The following is a 20,000-nucleotide window of genomic DNA, read 5'->3' as shown; positions in this document are numbered from 1 at the left end:
AGGTCGCTAATAGCGCCATAGAGTTCACACAGTGCCTCCTTAGCTTTAGCGCTGGGGGAATGTACACTCCGACAATGAGAACAGTGGTGAATTCCCGTGGTAAATAAAATGGCCTGCATCTTACAGTCACGAACTCCACTAGCGATCAGCAGTAGCATGAAACAAGTACAGAGTTCTTGCACGATTCCATGTTGATATAAACACACACGCCACCACCGCGAGGCACCACACAGAGCTGCGTTTCTGTCAGCACGATGATGATATGAAACTATATGAAAATTAAGTCTATGTTTGAAAACAATAATTTATACACTTGAAGAACACAATATCAAGTCAAAGACTTGTAGGGCCATGGGTCAACATGCCTACCAAGTTTCTTTTTGATCGTCCTCCGTTAACCTTCTCTAACAGGTGCCCAAATATCATTAGTGGGTGGCAGCAATGTTTTTTAAGATACGCAAATGTCTAAGATCAAATTTCTCAAAGTCATCATAAACCCTTATGCCAGATAATTCATATCATTACCTCATCTCTTTTAAAATCTGCCTCAGTCATAGTATTAGCACCTCGCCATGTTACCGTGTTAAGCACATACACGTTCCATTACACTCTAGATGATGGAACTACCCTTAAAAACCAAAATGATCAGGGAGAAAAAATCAGCACAGTGGTATAATGATCATAAGCTCACCTTTAAACAGACCACTCGGAAATTAGAACGTAAATGGCGTCAAACAAAATTGACAGTATTTCAAGAGTTCTAGAAAATCTCTTGGTGCTGCTGATCAGCATATTTCTCCTCCCTCATAAAAAATAACAAGCAGAATCCTAAATTTCTGTTCTGTATTGCATCAAAATAAACAGGAAATAAAAGCACTGCACTCACATGCACATCATCAATAGGTAGTAATTATTTCATCAACTTTTTTAATAATAAAGTAAAAAATCCAGACGATTAAAATAAATCCAAACTATTTTATAAATAACCCTGTAGACAGCAGTGTCATTATAACAGACCATCAATTACAAAGTTTTACTCCTATTCAAGAGAACGACTTCATTTCATTTATTTCCTCATCAAAATCATCAACCTGCATTCTCGATCCCTCGCCTACAAGTTTCCTCAAACAGATCATTCCAGAGGAAATTGAACCTGTTTTAAAATAATAAACTCTTCCATTAGCACTGGTTTTGTACCTAAATCCTTCAAACTGCAGTTATCAACCCCCTAATTAGGAAACCTGACCTTCACCCTGTCAGCTGTCCAACTACAGTCCAATATCAAACCTCCCCTTTATCTCCAAGATTCTAGAAAAGGTTGTAGCACAGCAGTTCTGCTCACATCTACTGAGGAAGAACATTTATGAAATGTATCAGTCAGGATTTCGGCCTCATCATAGCACAGAGACGGCGCTAGTTAAGGTGCTAAATGACTGTTATTGGCCTCTGATCAGGGTTTTGTCTCTTTACTTGTTTTGCTCGACCTCAGTGCAGCTTTTCACAACATTGATCATCATCTCCTGCTTGCTGGACTGGAGAACGTTGTTGGAATAAAGGGAACAGCTCTCTCCTGGCTCAGGTCTTATCTGACTGATCGCTATCAGTTTGTTGATGTAAATGGTGAGTTCTCCACACTCTCTGAGGTAAAGTTTGGTGTTCCTCAAGGATCTGTCTTAGGCCCACTGCTTTTCTCTTTATATCTGCTGCCTCTGGGTGAAAGTATACATAAACATGGTATTTGCTTCCATTGCTATGCTGATGATACACAGCTGTATATTTCAGCAAAGCCAGATGAGAGAGATCAGCTTAACAATGTTGAGGGGTGTGTAAAGGACATTAGACAGTGGATGCTTGATTAGTTTCTTCTGCTCAACTCAGATAAAACAGAAGTACTTTTACTAGGACCACATGCAGCTAGAAGTAAACTTTCCGATTACGTAGCATCTCTAGATGGTGTTTCTGTTTCAGGGTGTACGGCAGTCAAAGACCTTGGTGTGATTATTGACCCGAGTCTTTCCTTTGAGGCTCATGTGAATAATATTACCAGGATCGCCTTCTTTCACCTTAGAAATATTGCTATAATTAGAAATATGATGTCGTTACAGGATGCAGAAAAACTAGTTGATGCTTTTGTAACATCTAGATTAGACTACTGTAACACTTTACTGTCTGGGTGTTGGAGTAAGTGCAGAAATAAGCTTCAGTTAGTTCAGAATGCAGCAGCAAGAGTCCTCACTAGATCTAGGAAATATGACCACATCACCCCTGTTTTAATCAGTCTACACTGCTCCCAATTACATCTCACACTGATTATAAAATACAACTCAAGTTCAAGTCGAGGCTGAACACATTTATTTAGTGGAGTGTTTAGTCAGTAGGTGTTTGTGAGGTAAAGGAGCAGATCTGGAGGGATCATGGATATCGAGTGTTTGGTGAACTGGGATATTTGAATGCTGTCGTCTCCTCACTCTCACACGTTCTGTGTATTTGTATTTGGACTGTAGTTAATATCAACAGTCTGCTACACTGACTCAGGACTACAGTTTACTCTGATCTTCATCACTGCACCTCAACATCGTTTATCTGTAATAAAAGGACATTAGGTGGAACCCAGATGAGGATGAGGTTCCCTCTTGAGTCTGGTTCCTCTCAAGGTTTCTTCCTTCTGCATCTCAGGGAGTTTTTCCTTCACCACAGTCGCCACCGACTTGTTCATCAGGGACAAACTTACACTTATAAAGAACATCTTAATTTTAATCACCATATTATCTGTTTAAATCTGCTCTTAGGCAATGTTCATTTTTAATAACGCAATACAAATTAACATAAAATTAATTGAATCATAGTATTAGCACTTCGCCACGTTACTGTGTTAAGCATATTCACTTCAACTCTTTAATTCAATTCAATTAAATTCATTTTTATTTGTATAGCGCTTTTAACAATGAACATTGTCTCAAAGCAGCTTTACACAGATAATGTGGTGATTAAACATAAATATGTTCTTTGTAAGTATGTTTGTCCCTGATGAGCAACTGTGGCAAGGAAAAACTCCCCGAGATGGCATAAGGAAGAAACCTTGAGAGGAACCAGACTCAAGAGGGAACCCATCCTCATCTGGGTTGCACCAAATGTCCATTTGAAGCAGATATACAATGTTGTGGGGTACAGTGATGATGATCAGAAGCAAACTGCACTCCCGAGTCAGTGCAGCAGACCGCCGACACCAACTACAGTCCAATCCGTCCTCAAAGCACCCGTTCTACTCCGAATTAAGAGACCGTCCCGAGCTGCACAGAAGTGTGAAGATCCACGGAGGAGAGGGCAGGAACACTGGTCACTGGAGCCTCAGGAGCATGTTTAACTCGACCGAAGAGAGAGAGAGAGAGAGAGAGAGGGTGACGGAAGAGAAAGATATGGATTATTAAGTGTAACTATTGGTGTACGAAAGTTAATGTCACTGTGCAGTTTGGACTCCGGCAAGACTCGCTATGGCAGCATAACTAAAAGGGAGAACCAGAAGGTAACACAGACATGAGGGATCTCTGGGATAAGAGACGACCCACCACACCACCGTCAACAAACCTGAGTGAGCGTGTGAATGTGAGGGACGACAGCATACAAATATACCAGTTCACCAAACACTCTATATCCATGTTCCCTCCAGATCTGTGCCTTTACCTAAGAGAAATCTACTGATAAAAGGCTTGACTAAATAAATACGTTTTCAACCTCGACTTGAACACTGAGACTGTGTCTGAGTCCCGAACACTGATTGGAAGGCTGTTCCATAACTGTGGGGCTTTATAAGAGAAAGATCTGCCCCCTGCTGTAGTCTTCATTATTTGAGGAACCAACAGATAGCCAGCACCTTTTGATCTAAGTAGGCGTGGAGGATCATACTGGTACAGAAGTTCACTCAGATACTGCGGTGCGAGACCGTTAAGTGCTTTATCGTCAGTAGTAATATTTTATAATCAATGCGAGATTTGATTGGGAGCCAGTGTAGACTGATTAAAACAGGGGTGATGTGGTCATATTTCCTAGATCTAGTGAGGACCCTTGCTGCTGCATTCTGGACTAACTGAAGCTTATTGATGCACTTACTCGCACACCCAGACAGTAAAGCGTTACAGTAGTCTAATCTAGAAGTAACAAAAGCATGAACCAGTTTTTCTGCATCCTGTAACGACATCATATTTCTAATCTTAGCAATATTTCTAAGGTGAAAGAAGGCGATTCTGGTGATATTATTCACGTGAGACTCAAAGGAAAGACTCGGGTCAATAATCACACCAAGGTCTTTGACAGCCGTACATGCTGAAACAGAAACACCATCCAGAGATGCTACGTAATCGGAAAGTTTACTTCTAGCTGCATGTGGTCCTAGTAAAAGTACTTCCGTCTTATCTGAGTTGAGCAGAAGAAAGTTATTAAGCATCCACTGTCTAATGTCCTTTACACACTTCTCAACATTGTTAAGCTGATCTCTCATCTGGCTTTGCTGAAATATACAGCTGTGTGTCATCAGCATAGCAATGGAAGCGAATCCCATGTTTATGAATAATTTCACCAAGAGGCAGCATATATAAAGAGAAAAGCAGTGGGCCTAAGACAGATCCTTGAGGAACACCAAACTTTACCTCATAGAGCGTGGAGAACTCACCATTTACATCCACAAACTGATAGCGATCAGTCAAATAAGACCTGAGCCAAGAGAGCTGTTCCTTTATTCCTACAACATTCTCAAGTCTAGCAAGCAGTATAGTGTGATCAATGGTGTCAAAAGCTGCACTAAGGTCGAGCAAAACAAGTAAGGAGACAAAACCCTGATCAGAGGCCAATAACAGGTCATTTACCACCTTAACTAGCGCCGTCTCTGTGCTATGATGAGGCGAAATCCTGACTGATACATTTCAAAATGTTATTCATAAGCAGATGTGAGCATAACTGCTGTGCTACAACCTTTTCTAAAATTTTGGATATAAAGGGGAGATTTGATATCGGTCTGTAGTTGGACAACTGACATGGGTCAAGGTCAGGTTTCTTAATAAGGGGGTGGATAACTGCCAGTTTGAAGGATTTCGGTACATAACCAGTGCTAATGGAAGAGTTAATTATTTTTAAAACAGGTTTGATTACCTCTGGAGCTATCTGTTTAAAGAAACTAGTAGGCAAGGGATCGAGAATACAGGTTGATGATTTTGATGAGGAGATTAATGAAATTAAGTCACTCTCATGAATAGTAGTGAAGCTTTGTAATTGATTGTCTGCTATAATGACACTGCTGTCTACAGGGTTACTTGTAAAATAATTTGGATTTATATTAACCGCCTGGATTTCTTGCCTGATGTTTTCAATTTTATTATTAAAAAAGTTCATGAAATCATTACTACCTATTGATGGTGTGCATGTTAGCGCAGTGCTTTTATTCCTGTTAATTTTGCTACCATGCTGAATAAAAATCTAGGATTATGCTTGTTATTTTCTATGAGGGTGGAGAAATATGCTGATCTGGCAGCACTAAGAGATTTTCTATAATTTAGGAGGCTCTCCTTCCATGCTATTTGAAATACTGTTAATTTTGTTTGACGCCATTTACGTTCTAGTTTTCGAGTGGTCTGTTTTAAGGTGCGCGTATGATCATTATACCACTGTGCTAATTTTTCTCCCTGATCATTTTGGTCTTAAGGAGCTACATCATCTAGAGTGTAACGTAACGTTGTTTCTAGATGTTCAGTGGCCCAGTCGAGCTCTGCGGGGTCTGACGGAGATCTATCTAATATCGTAATATCGGAAGATTATTAATAAAGCAGCTGCTGTAGCTGACGTGAAAGTACGCTTAACACGGTAACGTGGTGAGGTAGAAATGCAATGACTAAGGCAAATTTTAAACGAGATTAGATAATGGTCTGAAATAGCTTCAGACTGTGGAATTATGACTAAGTTTTTTATTTTTAATCCAAATGTTAACAACAAGTCGAGAGTGTGTCCACCACTATGAGTGGGTCCTATAACATTCTGATTAATTCCGACTGAATCTAGAATGGACACAACTGCTGCTCTTAAGGAGTCTTCCTGATTATCAAAATGAATATTAAAGTCTCCAACAATTAATGCTTTGTCTAAAGAAGTAGCTAGATTTGTAATGAAATCTGCAAATTCTATCAGAAAATCAGAGTCGGGCCCCTTGGGGTCTATAAATAATAATTAGTGGAATTAACTGACTTGACCTGCTTTCGGACACTGAATATTTTATGTTGGTGTAAAGAACTTCAAATGTTTTACATTTGTGTTTAGTCTTTTGTGTGACGTTTAGATTATTATTATAAATAGCTGCTACTCCGCCTCCTCTGCCATTTAGACGGGGTTGGTGTATGTAACTATACCCAGGAGGACTCGCCTCATTTAATGCTACATATTCATTCGATTTAATCCACGTTTCTGTCAAACACATTTATATTAAACTCCTGGTCAGTAATAATTTCGTTTATAGTAAGCTCTTTTGGCGTGAGAGATCTAATATTCAACAATCCTATTTTTAGATCAGAGGTGCTGGCTGTGCGTTCAGTCCTATTTAATTTAATGTTAATCAGGTTACTTAAACAGACTTTCTGATAATTCCTATATTTTGGTTTTGCTCGGGGGACAGACACAGTCTCAATATGGTGGATCCTGAGTGACGACTCTGTGCAGCTAGCAGACGGTCGGTTTAGCCTGTCTGTCTGCTCCCTGGCCTTGGCTCTAGACAGTCACTTGTTAACTAGTGCTGTTCTGAGACTATGACCTATACTACAAGAAATGAGAGCAGCACCTTCCGGGTGGGATGGACACCGTCCGCCCTAACAGGCCAGCCTTGCCCTCAAAAATGCTCCAATTATTAATGAAGCCCACATTGTTTTGGAGCACCACTCGGACATCCAGCAGTTCAGCGACCATAACCTGCTGTAGGCTACATCGCCACGTCGCATTGGGATGGGGCCAGAGCATACTACAGCATCGGACATTGCCTTCGCTAATTTACACACCTCTATAATATTACTCTTAGTAACCTCTGACTGTCGGCGTATATCATTAGCTCCTGTGTGAAAAACTATCTTAGAGAACCTGTGCTTTCCTAAGAATCTAAGCTGACCTGCTATGTCCGGCGCCTGGCTCCCGGTATACACATAACCTGTGCTGCTGGTGCCCCTAAAGGTCTAGCTAGTTTCACGTGCCTCAGAATGGAGTCTCCTAAAACCAGAGCTCTTTCAGGTTTCTCAGCGGGTGCTTCACTGAGGAGAGCAAACCTGTTGGACACGCCAAGCGGAGAGGACTGGTGCTCCCGTGGGCGAGCCTTAGCGTTAGCTTTGGCTTTGAGTATGCCGCCGAGTCGTCACCCATTCGCCCGCTGCGAGGGCTCTAATGCCGGAGTCGGGGAATAGTACCTTCACCTAGGGCATCCAGACTTTCCCCTGCAGAACTTGGACTGCTCTCACACTCACTACTTCTCTCTAGACTCTGGATGCGCTCCTCTAATGCTAAGATCTTCTCCGTCAAAGAGCAAACTAGCTTACACTTCTCACAGATAAAATTATCGCTAACAACGGAGAAAGACTGACTAAACATGTCACACTTCACACACTGAGTGAACTGGATGTTCGCCATAATAGAGAAATTACGTACCTTAATGTGTTTACTGTAGTGTGTGTTTGTAGTTCTGGTGAATGTCCTTCACTCACTGCTTTCAAACCCTCAGACAGGGAAAAAAGCGCTCTTCCGACAGCAAAAATAGTCGAGACGGAGCCAACGGAAAGTGAAGGATGCAGACCATTTGGAAATTAGAATGTAAATGGGGTTCTCCCCTGATCTCCTGAGTTACAGATACTCTTTTAGTGCTGCTAAACAGCATATTCTTATTATCATAGAAAATTTTAATTCAGTTTGGTAGTAAAATTAACAATAAATAAAAGCACTGCATGAACATGCATACCTTCAGTAGGCACCAGAGGTGGCAAAAGTACACACAACCATTACTTAAGTAGAAGTACAGATACTCATGTTTTAAAATACTCGGGTAAAAGTTGAAGTACTGATTATACCTTTTTACTCAAGTGAAAGTAAAGAAGTTTTGGCTCTGACATGTACTTAAGTAAAAAGTAGTTATTACTTCTACCTGTTTTAGCTGTTAACTGAACCTCACATCATATTAGATAGATAGATAGATAGATAGATAGATAGATAGATAGATAGATAGATAGATAGATAGATAGATAGATAGATAGATAGATAGATAGATAGATAGATGACAATCTTTATTGTCATTGCATAGTACAGGTACACAGCAACAAAATGTCAGTAAACAGTGAGCAACCTGCTTCCCGACTGCCAGCATTCCCCGCTGGTTTCCACTCCTACTTACTGTCCTATGGGTTACACTCACTTCCTTGATCAAACCTGTTTCGTGGATCATACCTGTTCCGTGGATTGTACCTGTTCCGTGGATCGTACCTGCTCCGTGGATCATAAATGTTCAGTGGATCATACCCGTTCTGTGGATTATCCCCGTTCCATGGATTGTACCTGTCCCGTTGATTGCACTTCCCTATCGGATTATACCAGCTTTACAGACTAAACCCGCATTAAGGTTCGTACGCTCTCTGACTGGTGTTTGTGTGCTGTATGATTGGAATAAACATGATAGAGCTACTCTGAATCACGTGTGTAATCTGTCCAATGAAAGGCGCGGAGTCACTGGCGGGGTGACATCACGACCAGGAAGCTATAAAAAGCACATGAAGTGAAGCCAGCACCAGCTTCTGTAAGAGAGAAGGAAGCGCTTGCAGGGACGCCGGCAGTGTGACAAGGGGACTCAGTGTCTCATTCCCTTCGAGAACTAGGGTTACATACGTAACCTAAAGACGTTCCCTTTCAGGAACTTGAGCTGCATCGCAATGCTTTGGGAACGAGAGTGCAATACCGCCAGACTGACCAGTTCCTGACTATTGTGTATGAGCACAGGTATGTCGAAGGACAGAGGAGCCGGAGTGGCAAAGAGAAATTGCAAAGGTCTTGGAGGGACACTCCAGAGGACCAAGCCTAGAGGCACTAGGAACACCCCCTTCCTGCCTCCCTCTCCATTCAACCTGCGCTCAAGGTATGTGTAAAGTATTTGAAACAAGTCAAGTCAAATTTTATTTATATAGCGCCTTACAGCAACCAAAAGGAGCACAAGGCACTTTCCAGTAAAAAATAACAAAAATAAAAAATAGACAGTAGACAATAAAATATAAGAAATATATAAAAAATATAAAAATATAACTACACAGTAGACAATAAAATATAAGAAATATAAAAAATATAAGAGCACAATATATATGTAAAAAAGCAGTTGAAACAGGGCTACGTTTTTAAAGCTTGTATAAATAAAAAAGTTTTCAACTGCGATTTAAAAACACTCAGCACAGTGATGGATTGAATGTGAGCTGGAAGAGCATTCCACAGCTTTGGTCCCTGGATGGCAAATGACCGGCCACTAAACTTTTTACATCTGTACTTAGGAGTGACCAGAGAGGTATGTCCAGAGGAACGGAGAGTTCTGGCTGGATGGTAAACTGTTATTAATTCGGTGAGGTAGGCCAGGGCAAGACCATTGATGGCCTTGAATACGAATAGCAGGAGCTTATACTCCACCCTATACCACACCGGAAGCCAGTGAAGCGTGCGGAGGGCTGGGGTGATGTGTGAGCGTTTTGTGGTGTTGGTGAGAAGACGTGCTGCTGTGTTTTGCACCATTTGGAGCCAACTGAGAAGAGAATGATTAAGTCCAATGTAGAGAGTGTTGCAGTAGTCAATCCTTGAGCTGATGAAGGCATGCATAGCTTTTTCAAGGTCAGCTTGGGACAAAAATGGCTTGACCTTGCTGAGGAGTCTTAGCTGGTAAAAGCTCGCCTTCACTACTGCACTAATCTGTTTCTCGAATTGCATACTTTGGTCAAAAATAACACCCAGGTTACCCACGGTAGGTGCAAACTGAGGAGCAAGAGGACCAAAACTCAGAGAACTGCTGGGTGAGTCCGGGCTAAACAGGATGTACTCAGTCTTTTCTTCATTCAGATGAAGGAAGTTCTGGGAAAGCCACTGTTTAACATCCTGAAGGCAGTTATGGAGAGGGTCCAATGCAGAGCTATCACTCAGAATCACAGGAAGATAGATCTGGAGGTCATCAGCATAGAAATGAAATTGAACTTTGTGATTGGAAATGGGTTGACCAAGTGGCAGAATATAGAGAGAAAACAGAATAGGACCAAGAATAGATCCCTGAGGCACACCAGATGACAGAGGAGCAACCAATGAAGAATGATCATTAAGTACAACTGAGAAAGTTCTGTTAGTGAGGTATGATGAAAACCAATTTAGCACCGCACCCTGCAGACCGACAACATGCTGAAGACGAGAGGTGAGGATGGCATGATCCACGGTGTCAAATGCAGCGGTCAGGTCCAGTAACACCAGAACCACAGAGCTTATTACATCCAGGGCTCCGAGGATGTCATTGTGGACCCTCAATAACGCTGATTCAGTGCTATGTCTTGACCTGAAGCCAGACTGAAATATATCACCAATGTCGTGCAGTCAAAGGTGAGACTGAAGCTGAGTGAAAACAAGCTTCTCCATCAACTTCGACAGAAATGACAGGTTAGATATAGGGCGAAAGTTGGATAGTGTGGAAGGATCAAGATTGGGTTTCTTGAGCAGCGGTCTAACAATAGCATGTTTGAAAGCAGTGGGAACAGTACCCATGCTAAAACAGCTGTTTATGAAAGAGACAAGGATGGGACCTATGGTGTCAACAGCCTCCTTCAAAATCCTGGCAGGAACAGCATCTAGAGGGCAGGTGGTGGGTTTCAACTCGTGGACAGCTTTTTTGAGGTCCACTATAGTAACTGCATCAAAGTTCTCTAGCACACATTGCGCTGCACGAGTAGAGATGGCAACAGCGGGGATTTGTGTAATGGTTTGCCTAACAGACGAAACCTTGACCAAAAAAACGTTGCTTGATAGCATTGCACGTGTTTACAAAAACGTCATTCAAGGCGACAGACACCGGATTAATGACAGAATTGATAGTGGTGAATAAAATTCCAGGGCGGTGGCTATTGCTGTTGATGAGAGCAGAGAAGTACTGTCCTTTAGCTTCCTTCAGTGCACTCTGATAGGTGGCAAGACTGTCTCTAAACATCTCGAGCGACACCTGCAGCCTATCCTTCTTCCATTTTCGCTCGGCCTGCCTACACCGGTGCCTGAGGGCCCGAGTTGTATCATTGAGCCAGGGGTCCGCAGGAACATTGGTGGACTTTACCTTATAGGGTGCAACAGAGTCCATAATCTGGGAGCAGATGGTATGGAAGGAGGCGAGGAAATGGTCCGGACAGGGAGGTGATGTCAATTCATCAATAAAGGTGAGATCAGAAACAGAGAAGGCAGCAATAAAATCCTCGACTGTAGATGAGGTAATAATGCGACGGTGATGAGGGGCAGTAGACGTTGGTACAGGTGAAACAGCACAAATGTCAAATCGTATAAGAGAATGGTCAGAGATGGGAAAATCCATGACCTCGCAAGTTGACACAATCACCCCACGAGAGATAATAAGGTCAAGAGTGTGACCTAACCTATGGGTGGGACAGGAAATTGACTGAGCCAGGTCTAAAGAGTCTAAAAGTGCCTTAAAACTATTAGCAGGTTTATCAGCAGGGCAGCAAACATGAATGTTAAAGTCACCACAGATTAGAACATTGTCAAACTTTGCTAGAAACTCAATTAAAAAATCCATGTTTGATTTGGGTGGCCGGTAGATTACTGCACATAGGATCGGACAGCGTAGTGTGAGCACAAATACTTGTACCTTGAAGTTGGAATACCCTCTAGTGGAGAGCTGGCGGCACTTCAGGGACTGTCTGTGTATTGTGGATATCCCCCCGCCCCTACCCGTTTGCCACGGCGTGTTTAGGTAAAGGTAACCAGAGGGGAGGATTTCCGAAAAGGCACTGACGTCATCTGGGGGAAGCCAGGTTTCGGTGAGGATAAACAGATCCAGATTGTGAGAGGAGATGACATTATTGATGACAAATGTTTTGTTGTTGAGTGATCTGGTGTTACAAAGTGCCATGCGGAACGTGGAAAGGTTGGCAGGTGGCGATGTCACACGAGGAATTAGACGGAGGTTTCCTTGAACACAACCCCGGGTGGATGTTTCAGCACGACGGGGACACGAAAATAGAACATCTGTGTTGGAGCCAACCAGCCGACGCCATCGGTAGCATTCCTGCGATCTTCTAGCATTACCAAATCCTGGTTGATCTTACACCTCGTAGACGGAGAATCCAGGTGAGTCCTCAGCCTGGCGTGTAACCGGCCTCTCCGACCGCGCCTCCTGCGGTGCTTCCTGCCTGGTAGCAGACAGACAGGGTGTCTCAGGAAAGGAGGAATTAATGTCAACAGTGGCGGTGGTGGTTTAAAGGACTGGGTAATTAAGAGGCGATTGGTTGTAAAACGCAATTCCAGCAGCGTTCTGAGATCATACACAATAAGCGATGAGATGATAGCAAAAACAAACATGAAAAAAGCTGAGGAGCAAGTGGCAGGCCAAACACAGCGGCGCCATCTTGGATTCCCCTTTAGTCTTCAGTCATGGCAGAGTCTTCAGTCTTCCTCTGCCATGGCATCAGGGAGTACCATAGGGGACAGTGCAACATCTCTCGAGGTCTTGTGCTTTGCTGGATTTCTCACAGATTTGCTTCACCACATGAGAGTGGAGCCGCCATTTCCCGGATTTTCAACCCGTCTCGACAGGGTGTCTGCTGCTTCATTTAACCGGCCCAGAATATATGCTGCTCTCAAGCAGAGGAGCTTCCCTTGGGCCCAGAGGAGAATCTGGCGCACCAGCCTGTACAGGGGGCGTGCACGCAGACCCCCCTGGCGGTTGATCTATGAGACCACCGAGGTGTTGTCCGAACGGATCAGCACATGGTGACCTCTGAGGTCCAGGAGGAAATGCTTCAGAGCCAGAAGCATGGCCAGCATCCGTAGGCAATTGATGTGATGTAGTAGATAGGGCCCTTCTCATAGACCTTAGGTGGAGCCGGCATTCATGACCACTCCCTACCCCATGAGGGACGCCTCTGTCTTCAGCATTACAAGACAAACAGGGACTCACAGCACAGAGCCTAGAGATAGGAACCCGGGATCTCTTCAAACATCTAAGGCATGTAGGCATTGCCACTTGACCTTGATAGTATAGAGGGGATTCACCCTCTATGACAACCCTTGTGTCCTGAGCCACCACTGAAGGGGTCTCATGTGCAGGAGGCCAAGTGGAATCACATTGGACACTGCTGCCATAAGCCCAAGCGGTCTCTGGAACTGCTTGACAGTGAGTGTCTGCCCTTCTTTGGCCTTTCTGGTGGCTGTAAGGATGGATGCAATGCAGGCAGGAGGGAGCCATGTGCACATAGCAGTCAAATCCCAAATGACACCTAGATGTGGTTCTTGGTGTTCAGCCGAAACCGCAGCTCTTTCATGTGAGCGAGAACAACATTTTAATGCCAGACCGCTAAATGATTGAGCTAATATCAACCAATCATCGATAAAATTGACACTTAATGAAGGTGCAGGGTTATAAGGCAAGGCCAAATGGAAGAACCTGATATTGGTAAGGTTCAGCCTCGAAAGTAAACCTCAGGAACTTTCTGTGAGAAGGGAGGATGGATACATGAAAGTATGCATCCTTTAGATCTACCGTGACAAACCAGTCCTTGGATCTGATCTGAGACATGACCTGCTTGAGGGTCATCATTTTGAACTGGAGTCTCATTAGTGAGCGGTTTAGCTGATGGTGATCTAGAATAGGATGCAACCCACAGTCCTTTTTGTGAACTATGAAGTAACGTCTGTAGGACCCGGACTCTCTGTCTGATGGAGGGATCACCTTCGATGGCCTCCCTCCTCAGGAGAGTGCTTACCTCTTGTTCCATGACTAGAGCCTGCTCGGTTCCCACCGCAGTGGGACAAACCTCATAGAAACAGGGCCTACGAGACCCGAACTGAATCATATAGCCCTGCTCTACAGTGCGCAGGACCCATCGAAACACATCTACAGAACTTCCCCGACTGCTAGGTGGTCTCTTAGGGGTATCATTCTCTCGAGACTGACCTCCGGTATGCCTAGAGACCGGGCTACGCCCTGGTGCAGCTTTAGCGGCCTCAAAACAGGTGGCGAGTCCTCCTGGTCCGCAACGATGCCAGGCGGAAACCAAGGGGCAAGCTTGTGGAGCTGGCCATGACATGAAACACCCAATGGGAGGTGCTGGGTTGGGGTTGTGGCTGCACCCACCTAGCAGCTCCATAAGAGCGGTGTGGGAGATACCGCTGAAACGCCGGCTATTATTTCTTTAACTCCTGAAACCTTTCGACTACCGAGTTAACGGAGTGCCTCTCGGTGGAGGTTAGGGCAGCCATGGACCGGTCGATGGCCTTAACGTTCTCTTTACTGGCTTGAAGAGCACCTGGCCACTCATGATGTCTCCCACATCCAGCTCTCACAGCAGGTCGAATTGGTACGCGTGCAACACTGCCATGGTGTGCAGGCATCCAGCTGCCTTACCTGCTAAGGCATATGCCTTACCCACCAGCGCTGACAGGATTGGTGGGTAGTGTCAGGGCCTTAAGGGAGGAGGGTAGCATCTCTTTAACCCAAGGCATGGCTCCGTTACCATATTCCCTAAGCCCCCTGGACCGGGCAGGAGAGGTTTAAGAAAGGAACAAGCCCATCTCACCAGAACCAGGAGGAGTGAGGACACGACAAGCGAGTGCAGTGCTTGCAGTTGGCTCCATCGAGAACCGTCTTAGCGTGCTCTGCTCCCAGGCAAGCCACACAAAGGCTGTGTATCCCCCCTGATGTAGTGGGGACAGAAAGGAACACACAATCCGCAAGTGTGCTTAACCTTTTTCAATGCTTTTATATTTTTTAGGGGGTTGATATCTGGGAGTAGTTGGGGGAAGGGGTATCTCAGTGGTTAACATGTTGGACTTGTGATTGGAAGGTAATGAGTTCAAATCCCAAGCTCCAAACTCTCGACTGTGCATTTGTATGGATGAGATCATTGTAAGTTGCTTTGAATAATGGCGTCTGCCAAATGCTGTTAATGTAAACAACTGCCAGTTTGAACAATATAGGCACACACACACACACACACACACACACACACACACATACACACGCGCACATGCACATGCACATTATCCACCAATTTAAATCAGCATCTCCATTTGTTTTTATTTACTTGATGTGGATTTTGTTTCCATTTAAGAGATTTTCCACCCCATAGAGTTTTTTTTTTTTTACATTGTACAGACATGTTTCACACTGTGGAGGGATCTTCTTTACCCCACTGGGAGATTTTTTTACCCCCTGGAGGAATTCATCATGCTGTATGCAGGACTTTTTATACTGTTTGGGGAATATTTCACCCCATGCCGGGTTTCTTTACCCTGCAGAGGGAGATTTTTCCCCTGTGTAACTCCAACCTGAGCTTTCAGGCCTCACACTGGAGTTCTGAATAGCCTGTGCTTTATTTAGTGTGTGTGTGTGTGTGTGTGTGTGTGTGTGTGTGTGTGTGTGTCTCTGCAGCTGGAGAACATATTTCAAACGTCCAAGAGGCACAAAATAAAAAAAAAAAAGGAACGAATGGAAGATAGAATGAGATCCCCTTCTCTCTCTGCTCTATTCACACCACATACAATATGACGGGTAGTGTGTGTGTGTGTGTGTGTGTGTGTGTGTGTGTGTGTGTTAGACCTCCTGAGGAGACTCTACCCTCATCTTCTCTTTTCCAGCTGTGTTTTAGAAGCAGAGAAGAGAAGTGAAAAAGAAGGGAAGAATGAGTGTGCACTACATGCCTGTCCTGTCTCTACTGCATTAATACACACTGCCTCACTGCTCTTCTCTCAACTCCAATTTATTGCTTTGCAAACACAAAAAGCACAAAACAAGACCTGAGTAGACAAAACACAGATCGTTTTTCTTAAACATCTACAGCAGAGATAAAAAAAACATCACAACACAAACCTCCGCTGTTTTATTTTCTAAATTTTACAGTCTGATTTTTATTAAAGCTACGATTATCCTTCAAGTCACTGTTTAAACCATTTGCAGTAAATACACGTTTATACAACTTCGTCTGTACTGCATCATTTCTCCTCATGTTTGAAACAAAATGCTGCAGACATACAGACTCAACTTCACCCAGGTACTGACTCAACACACCTGTGCCTAATCCGACTCCACACACACACACACACACACTGTGAAAGTGATTCTAGTTCATTCATAAGCTGATGAAGTATACGCTCAGTTCATGTTTTGTGCTCCTCACAATGCAGGGCTGATTATTCTGAGATTGTCTTTTTGATATGAAACTGATTTGTTTTAAGGCCACTGCTTCCTGTGTGTAAATCACATGAACCTGTTCTTGGATCTGCCTCACATTCTCATGTTAAAGGCCGCGTTTGCATCACACAGATCAGGACTGAGGTTCTAATGACATTTTATTTCTGGAATATGGAACTTTGACCTGTTCCTCACTCAAAACCTGTTCATGATTCTTCATCATCTCCAGTAAATGTTATACAGTTTAAACTTGTAATCTTTGTGGGAGGTTCTGCACCGGGATCTGTGGGACCTCAGTCACATTGTTTCCTCCACATGAGGGTCTAATAACACAAAGTCCAATTAGAAATATCTTTTATAATTATATTATATTATTATATTATATCCAATTATAATTATCTTAAAATCTCATTCAAATGTAAATCCCACAGAGATCTGATCCGAGTCCTACACACGACAAAAACACAGCTTTATGTTGAGTTTTTTCTGCAATCTATATGAGAAGAAAAAAGAGGAGTTTCAGCATTTCTGATAGTTTTCTGAGCCCCCTGCTGTACTCACTGTACACATGCGACTGTGTGGCCACTTTCAACTCCACCACCATCATCAAGTTTGCTGATGACACTGTGGTGGGCCTGATCTCCAACAACAACGAGACGGCCTACCTACAGGAGGTTAAAAACCTGGAGAGATGGTGCCAGGGGAACAACCTTCTCCTGAACGTCAGCAAGACTAAGGAGTTGATCGTGGACTTCAGCAGGAAGCAGGAGCGGTCATACCAACCGCTAAACATCAACGGGACCGCAGTGGAGAGAGTGGACAGTTTCCGGTACCTTGGTGTTCACATCACACAGGACCTGTCTTGGTCTTGTCACATCAACACCCTGGTGAAGAAGCCCAGCAGCGTCTGTACCATCTGAGATGCTTAAGGGACTTGAAACTTCCCTCTTTTTACACCTGCACCATTGAGAGCGTTCTGACGGGTAGCATCACTTCCTGGTTTGGGAACAGCACCATGCAGGACAGGCGAGCCCTTCAGAGGGTGGTGCGTTCAGCTGAACATACCATCCACACCGAGCTCCCTGACCTGCAGGACATCTACAGCACGCGGTGCAGGACCAGAGCCAGGAAGATTGTGAAGGACCTCAGCCATCCCAACAATGGACTCTTTTCTTTGTTGTGTTCAGGGAAATGCTTCCGTTCCATGAAAGCGAACACAGAGAGAATGAGGAGGAGCTTCTTCACGCAGGCCATTGGGAGTTTAAACCAGAAAACACCCAGGATCTAAAAACTGGACCACTCTCTCCATCATCAGACCTTTTCTCTGCACATATTTTTCTTTTTGCACTACGACACTTTAATCTCTGGACTGTCACTTTAGCTCTGGACTCGCACAGCTCACCTCTAAGTTGGACCTCCAACTGTGGAGTGAATTATAGTGTTAAATGCTGAACTGTAGTCCACAAACAGCATCTTTGTATTATTCCCATTTCTGTAGTCCAGGTGGCTCTAATATTTAATATTTATGTCTTCAGGGAAACAGGTTTCAACAGAGCTGTACATTTCCCTCTTCCTTACACATGCTTACACACACACACGTGCGCATACACACACACACACACACACACACACACACACACACACACACACACACATACAGACACACATACAGACACACCCACACGCGCACGCACATACAGACACACATACACACGCACGTTCACATACAGACACACACGCGCACGCGCACATACAGACACACCCACACACGCGCACATACAGACACACAAACACACGCGCACGCGCACATACAGACACACCCACACGCGCACATACAGACACACAAACACACGCGCACATACAGACACAAACGCGCACATACAGACACACACGCGCACGCACATACAGACACACACACGCGCACGCGCACATACAGACACACAAACATACATTTACATTTACAGCATTTAGCAGACGCCCTTAAGAGCTGGAACCAAAGTAACAAAGGCTTCGATCAGTAACACACTACGAAGAATGCTGAGTTACATCCAAAGAACACCATACCTACTGTGAAGCATGGGGTGGAAACATCATATATATATATATATATATATATATATATATATATATATATATATATATATATATATATATATATATATACAAATACATACATACATACACACACACACACACACACACACACACACACACACACAGGGATTCTGGACAGTGATAAGTCACAGTACAGGGCAGAAGCTCAGCTGCATTACATCATGTTTAGGATATTTGATATTTGAGAGGAGCCTGGGGTGTTCCGCATTCAAACACCAGCAAACTCATTTCTCTTTTTCTCTCTGTTTTTTCTCCACTTTTCTTTAAAATTCACACTCAACATAAAGTCAAACATCAGGAAACTGAACCTGTTTGTGCTCTGACCTGCACTGTAACTGTGGGATCTTCTATAGACAGGTGTGTGCATCTCCACATCATGTCCAATCAGCTGAATTTACCACAGGTGGACTCCAATCAAGTTGTAGAAACATCTGAAGGAGGATCAGTGGAAACAGGAGGCACCTGAGCTCATTTTAAGTGTAATGGTGAAGGCTGTGATTATTTATTATCATTATGGGGTTTTGATTGAAGAATATTGAGGACAATAATCAATTTTAATAATTAATAATGAATAATTTTGTAATGAATAAAGTAAGAAAACTACAGCAGATCTTTACTTCCTCTACACTTTGGCGGTTCCATCACTTTGGTAGAGGTTTATCTTGGGTTAAGAGTTTTTGCAGATTATCTCTGGTTTTTTATTCATTAGGTCCAGGCAGATCTTCTGACGCTTACAGCTGATGAAATATTTGTGGGAATCTTCCATATTTCAGCACTCAAAGTCCTCAAAGTGTGAGGCTCTCGCTCCTGCCCTGTGGAGCTTGATGAGGTCAGTGACTGTTGTTAGTGTGCGGTTGTAGTGCAGTTGAACACATAGAACATGCTGTATTATGTAAATATCAGCAAATGAAAAGCATCATCTTATATTCATCTTTTTCATCTCAAACGCAGATTCTGTCTTCAGCATGAAACACAAAGAACTGGCCGGGGTGTCCCAATACTTCTGGAGGAGAAAATATCCCCATTTCTCTGTTTCATCACGCAGACCATTTACAACACTTTCACTCCAAACAAACATAAATATCATTTATTACTGCACAATGTGATTATACATGACATCATCTCTCTCTCTCTCTCTCTCTCTCTCTCTCTCTCTCTCTTTCTCTGACTTTCTTTCTCTTTCTCTGTCTCTCTCTCGCTCTCTGTCTCTCTTTCTCTCTCTGTCTCTCTCTGTCTCTCTTTCTTGCTCCCTTTCTCTCTCTCTCTCTCTCTCTGTCTCTGTCTCTGTCTCTCTCTCTCTCTCTCTCTCTCTCTCTCTCCAAACCTGCATGTGTTTATTATTCCTGGTGCCAATGTGAAGTCGCTTTTCAGACCTCAGCTCTTTTCAAAAGGTTAAAAATGGCGTCTTGTTGTTTTTTTCCTCCTCTGTTGCTCTCAGAGCCTTCAGCAGGGGGTT

At 43.6% G+C, this 20,000-nt stretch overlaps 1 pseudogene; it reads right to left on the bottom strand.

Moving 5' to 3' along the window:
• Positions 1-12,151, bottom strand: part of LOC124400270 — a 13,064-nt pseudogene extending 913 nt beyond the window's left edge.
• Between the last annotated feature and the right edge of the window lie 7,849 nt (positions 12,152-20,000).

Source organism: Silurus meridionalis, chromosome 17 (genome assembly GCF_014805685.1).
Source record: "Silurus meridionalis isolate SWU-2019-XX chromosome 17, ASM1480568v1, whole genome shotgun sequence".
Lineage (NCBI taxonomy): Eukaryota > Metazoa > Chordata > Actinopteri > Siluriformes > Siluridae > Silurus > Silurus meridionalis.
Note: the sequence above shows the minus strand (reverse complement) of the source record. Positions and strands in the feature narration are given on the sequence as shown.